This window comes from Octopus bimaculoides, chromosome 11 (genome assembly GCF_046866305.1).
Source record: "Octopus bimaculoides isolate indiv1 chromosome 11, ASM4686630v1, whole genome shotgun sequence".
NCBI lineage: Eukaryota > Metazoa > Mollusca > Cephalopoda > Octopoda > Octopodidae > Octopus > Octopus bimaculoides.
The window spans coordinates 4,884,443-4,891,942 of record NC_142938.1 but is presented as its reverse complement, the minus strand read 5'-3'; the positions used below and the strand labels follow the sequence as shown (position 1 = coordinate 4,891,942).

General features: G+C 31.0%; 1 long non-coding RNA gene across 2 annotated transcripts in view; it reads right to left on the bottom strand.

Moving 5' to 3' along the window:
• LOC149133164 (uncharacterized) overlaps positions 1–7,500 on the bottom strand; it is a 59,045-nt gene that overhangs the window by 33,868 nt on the left and 17,677 nt on the right. The gene's annotated exons all lie outside the window — the stretch shown is intronic.

Here is a 7,500-nt window from a genome sequence, read left to right as displayed (position 1 = left end):
GCGGAATAGAAAAACTTAATAGAGCCGATTTAGGACAAAAAAGATTATTTGCATTTTTATAGAGTTCAAAGTCTAGCTTAAAAAAAAAAAAAAAAAATTCTTGACGTTTGTTTACATTCATCTCCCCGCGTTTCCGTTCCCCCTTTTTTATTACGTTTTCTCGCTGTTCCTCTTTGATCCGTGTTCTATGTCTGCGCATTCTTTGTCGGGAAGTTTGCGACAGTGTTTCTTGTGAAGCCAGAGCTGAGGCTAATTAATCCAAATATTAATTTTTTTAAGCAGGCAGACGACAAATAATTGCACTTATGCGTATGCAATGGTCGCTATAAAATAAGTAATTCAATAAAAAGATACTTTTCAGTAACAACATACCACCATCGCCACAACCGCTATATTTCTGTCTCTCTGCACATCCCCCCTATCTGCTTTTCCTTTCAGCTAACCTTTTCACCACGTAATAAGCATTTCTTCCGCACCCCACAGATCGTCATCAACACACCTATCTCCTTTTTCTCTCGGCCTCTTTTTCTCCCGTTCTCCGCCTGTACCTTCAGCTGATCACGTGTATATTTGGCTATATCTATTAATATTAATCACCTTTCTCTATTTCTTTCACTCTTCCTCCTTCATTTCTCTCTCGCTTTCTCTCTCTTACCCCAACTCTTATTCTACCTCCACTCTCTAAGACACTAATGTATAACAGGCGAACGAACAAGTAAATTATTATATAGATTTTTCATTTATTATTAAGTGCTCCTAATCTTCGAAGATTTCTGAGGAAGGTGTATAAATTACGAATACCTTAACACTGAAGATTCCAAGTTGAACGTGGAAGAAAAGGCAGGATTAAACCAAGCTAGCGAAAAACAATTGATCAAAGTGAGATGGTTGGCGATCGCTGTTACATTACAATAGATATAAGGAAAAAAAAACAAAAAAAAAACAGTGCAACACTTTAGCTATGCCGTTTTGACTCGCAACAGTGTAATGCAAGCGAAGATGTTATCATACAGAGGTAGAGTTCGTACATCTATAGCAAATTGGTTAGATCGCCTTTGTGTGCCAAATGGATAATGGATTTGCTTTTCAGCCAGTTTTCCATTTGCGTAAACAACCTGCATTGCTTGTGTAGGGATCTACGTTAATAGCTTGCTGCAGATATTGAGCAACAGGAGAAATTATAGAGGGTGTTCCATTCAAAAGCATTCTAGTCTTTATCATCCTGTGTCTTATCTTTATCGTAAATATGAATCTAGGATCACAGAGTTGTATTATGTTAATCTTTTACAAAAAAATCTAGGATGAAATTCGAGAAAGAATTTCTCCCCTTTATTGGAGTTCCAGAAAGCCACGTGTAGTTCAGAACGTGACTAATTACGATGCAAGGATCAAGAATCTTTCAGTGGATGCTGAAAAGTGTAACTTCCTGGAAATATGTGCTTGTAAGTATTTGTAACCGTAGATGTGCAGATATTTATGCCTCGTCACAAGTAAATACACACACACAAACACAAACACACACAGACAAACAAGCATACACGCACAGATATATATGCATATAAATATATAGATATATATAGTCTAATGCGTGTGTGTGTGTGTGTACATATAAATATATACATATATATATGCACACATATATATATACATATATATATATGTATATGTAAATATAAATACACACACACACACACACATATATATATATATGTATATATATGTGTGTATATATATATGTATATATATATGTATATATATATATATATATATATATATATATATATATATATATATATATATATATATATATATACATATATATATATATATATATATATATATATATATATATATATATATATATATATATATATATATATATATATATATATATATATATATGTATGTATGTATGTATGTATATAAGGAAAATAACACGAGGTAGAACTGCTACTGCTGCTGACCTTTTCTAGGTTTCCTTATACATATCAACTCGTGTGTTCCTTTTCATCCTTCTACAAGCACATATATATGTATGTATATATATATATATATATATGTATGTGTATATTCATATATATATATGTATATGTATGTATATATATACGTGTGTACGTGTATATTCATATATATATATATATATATATATATATATATATATATATATGTGCATACCTATCTGTCAAGATAGGCATATATCCATGAATGTATGTATCTACCTATCTCTATGTATGCATCTGTCTAATCCATATTTATGTATGTATATAAAATATTAATGTGTGTTTGTGGACATAATGCCATACGTTTTCTTAAGTATATCTGCATAAAATATTTACAACAACCTGTATTTATGGTATTTTTGAGAAGGGTAACTAAATATATATCTTTATGTGGGTGCATATAATGAAAAAGTGATAAATGTATACATAACCCAGGCAACCGCGTAATAAATAGTGTTTCTCGTTTGGCCTTTCTTGGACATAGATATCAATCATGAATACTTGTGTGTGTTTGTCCAGAAAAACTTGATGTCACGCATTTTAGAAGCGTAAGTGATAAAACAAAAACAACAAAAACAAAAAACAAACAGGTGAGTAACTGAGTCGCGGTATAAGCAACAATGACTAGTATCTAGGTCATATATTAAATATAGAGCAATGCAAAGTATGTTATATATATATATATATATATATATATATATATATATATATATATATATATATATATATATATATATATGTACATTTATGTATATCTTTATATATACGTGTGTGTATGTATGTGTGTGTTTATGTGTATTAATGTTCTCTCGTCCATCAATTAATGCAGCCATGCAAAAGACACACCTAGAGTTGGATCGTTAAACATACTCTGGCTCTTAGAATTTGTACTATTAAAATATAAAGTATAAAGTATGTTCGCTTTAACACCGCCACATGAAACCATACATACATACAGGCATACATATATGCATGCAATCAACCATCCATCCATATACATATATAATAAGCATACGTATACAAACAAACACACACACACACACACGCGCACAAACAAACAAGCACTTGTATATATATATATATATATATATATATATATATACACACATGTATACATTCGTATATATATATATATATATATATATATGCTTATATATGCATTAAGATATGTGTGTGTGTGTACGCTCAAATGTATATATGTATATATTTACATAAATGTTTACGTAGATACAGGAAAATAAACTAGTCTCTAGACACAAAATATTTGAATATAAACGTACTCGTTATCTCTCACTTTATACACACACAACCACACACACACAGACACGTATACACGCACACATATACATAGAAAATGTGTATATAGATCCATAGGTATACATATATATATATAATATAATGTTCATACATATATAGTGCGTATATATATAATGTGTGTGTATATATATAGAACATATACATGCAATATATATATATATACATACATACATACACACACACACACACACACACACACACACACACACACATATATATATATATATATATATATATATATATATATGTATACACATATATACATATGACAACTACTACCATTTAGTATCTTTATACTGTACGTTAAATATATATATATATATATATATATATATATATATATATATATATATATATATATATATATATATATATATATATATATATATATATATATATATATATATATACGTATATATATATACAGAGAGAGACGGGGGAGGGACACAGAGACGGAGAGCCAGACAGAGAGGTGGAGAGAGATAAATAGACAGTTAGATAGACAGAGGTATAGATTGACATCCTGCAAGATATTCTACCATACACCCATCAAAATTAATCGAAACTTAATATAAATATAGACAACTATAGAAATATACATGTGAGTGTATATGTGTACGTTTGCATTATATAGTCTTCAGCTTGTCAATATATCAATATTATCTATAAAAGGCGAATAATCATTGAAAATAAACATTGGCGATATATTTTGTTTTATTGTTAAACGATTGTTTGGGAAGCATTGTGAATTAAAAGTCAAAGAGTGATAGATTTCTCAGTTCTTGCGATAATCTTAACCCTTATAAATCGTAGCGTTTTATTCAGTAATAAAAAAGCGTAACACGAATACGATTGAGGAAAAGGCCATGATATTAATAATAAAAGAACTGAAAGAGACGTAAGGAAGAAATCTAAAGAGATAAACACCTATATATATATATATATATATATATATATATATATATATATATATATATATATATATAACGAAAGAAGAAGCTTCGGATAAAAGAAATACAGAATAACTGTAATACACTAAAGCAATTCGAGCAACATTACCCAAAGAAATGAATAAAGCAACAAAGAAAGATAGCAAGAAAAACGTACAGGTATATATATATATATATATATAAAATAAATGAACGTAAGAAATATATTTGGCATGTGGTGAGATTGGGTTTTGTTTGAAATCATAAGCGTGATCGATTTAGGCTTGTGGTTTCTCTCTGTAGAAACATATAGTTGTTTTTGTTTGTTTTTGCAACCCTTCCATTTTTTTGCAACCAGAAGGTAGTATTTTAAATCCATACTTAAAGATTTTATGCTGTTAGGCTTATACGGCCGAGGTATTTTCTCTTCAGTGGATATGATGTAAACGCTATGGCGATTGGTGGTTGTTCTTATTTCGTAAATACGAAGGTGGATGCGATAATAATAATAATAATGATAATAAAATAACACCCTTCAATGGAGAGTTCGAACTTCTATACACACTCACAAACACACGCACATAAATATATCTATTGATCGACTGATTGCTGGTGCCTATATATATAAGGTCAGCAGTATATATATAGAATCATGAGTTTGAAACAGTTGTTACCTCACACGAGCGCATTCATTCTCAAATATATACTTACCACGAATAAAGAAACACACACACACACACACACACACACACACACACACACACACATGCACACACGTAAACACCCACATATAATTATACAAATATACATACATATATGTATACATATGTACTTATACATATACACATATATACATACACACAGACATATAAATATATATGTATATGTATGTATATGTATATATATACACATATATATATATATGTATATATATATATATATATATATATATATATATATATATATATATATATATATATATATATATATATATATATATATATATATATATGAATGGCGAATATAATACTTGGAGAGAAAATAGGAACAAAGAAGTGTGCGATGAAAAAAAAAGTGTATTCACTATAAAGAAAGAATCAAAGGAAAGCCGGTAAATTTAAATAATGATAGAGAAAGGAAAATAAGATATATGAGGAGAAAATAAAAGGCGAAAGCACAAATCAAAGTAGAAAAGGTATAAGTAGAAAAAAAAAAGATCAAAGCGTTGAAGAGAAAAAGAAAATAGCAAACAGGATATAAGATTTAAAGGAAGTATGATCGATATAAAGGAAAAATAACAATAAAGTATAGACAAAAGGAATCGAAGAAATATATAACAATATATTATATTTGTGCTTGTTATTCGAGGGTAATCTACTTGCAAAATGGTGTGATGTCACAGAATGTATCCAGGGGAGATAATTCCTTCAATAAAATTATATAAATGAACATAGGGTAATGATAGTATACATCTAAATTAACTTCGTTGTATTCACTATATTTCCTTTCTGTCGTCTAATATTAATAATGCTGCATAAATAACGTAGTGTAAAGTCAGAAGAGGATTAGTTTAGAGATTTATGTAATGACAAATTATCACAGATATATGACAAGAATTTGAATTTAAAAATTCTGACCTGATAAAGCTAATATTTCTTAGAAGAAATCTGCAATCTTACAGTTACAACATCACGTTGAAAAATAAATAAATTTAAGATGTTTCTTTAAATTTAAATTGTAGACACTTCACGAAATTTCATAATCTTTCTCCTATTTTATTTAATGCATCTTACAATCTGGCAATAATTTTAAGTAATGGATATTAACCATTAAGTATTTTGTTCAAATGTTGGTAATGCTTTTAAAGACCCTATGAAACATAGCATTCTCCCTGGATAAAATGATCCCCAGAGGGTGAACGGGACTGTTGATCATGGCAGAATTTGAACTCAGAACGTAAAGCCAAAGAAACTGATGCAAAGCATTTTTTCCGACGTTCTAAATAAACTGCCATCGTGTTACCTTCGCTTCACGACATAATGACTTCAAATTTTAGTACAACGCTAGCAAGTTGGAGGGAGGGAACTGAACTGAGAACGAAAGGCGGGTGAAATACCACTAAGCATTTTCCTTGGCGTGCTAATGATTCTAGCATCCTGTCGCCTTAGCTTAATGACAAATTGCAAGATATATTTTTCCACCATTAGACCGATTCGTTCACCCCCTACCATACCTTATGCAATTTATCAAAATATCAAATATATTTTATCGTAATTATGAAAATATCAAATAAATTTCCTTCGAAATCGTTTAGGTAATTTTGTAAGCGATCCTGACAGGTAATATTCAAATTGGTAACAAGTTCACTATTAAACGCAACTATCAGCTTTCATTTTCACGGAATCACTTGCGGGTGCACGGATATCTCTGTATGTCTCCTTGTGTAAGTGCGTGCGTTTGAGCGTGTGTGTGCAATGCATCTGAATATCAGTGTTTATATGTGCGTATACGTTTCTGTGAGTGTCACTGCACAAAAGCATGTTTGAATGTATTTTTCGCCGTGTCTTTATATGATGGAGGGTTGGTTTATGTGTGAGCATATGTATGCACACTTTGGTGTGCAAGAGCTTGTGTGTGCGCGTTTGTGTGAGTGTGCGAGTGTGTACGAGGTGTCTGTTTTTAACACGAGAGTATATTTATACATACGTATTTGAAAGTGGACTTCTATGTACCTTTGTAGGGAGTTTAGTTGTGTGTGAATGAGAGCGAGTACGCAGTAGATATGTATATCATTTGGATGTTTCGAGACTCTTTTAGGGAGGTATTTATTAATTTCAAAGAAGGACAAAATTCTAAACTCCATTAGAATAGGATCCACTGATTTGGATATACTTGTTACAGCGCTCCAGCCACCTCGTGAAGGTCCCATGAAGGTCTTCCGATGTAAAGGAGTCCAAGACTCTTGCCACGTCTTGTTCCATCATCGCTTTCACTTTGGAAAACAACCAAAAGTCTCAGAGTGTAAGGCCTAGGACAGTTATAATCTAGGACAGTTATAATTGCTTCTACTAAAAGTGTGGCAGGAAGCTTGCTTCCCAACCACATGGTTCTGGGTTCAGTCCCACTGCGTGGAACCTTGGGCAAGTGTCTTCTACTGTAGCCTCAGGCCGACTGAAGCACTGTAAGTGGATTTATTAGACGGAAACTGAAAAAGGAGCACTTCGTATACACACACACACACACACACACACACA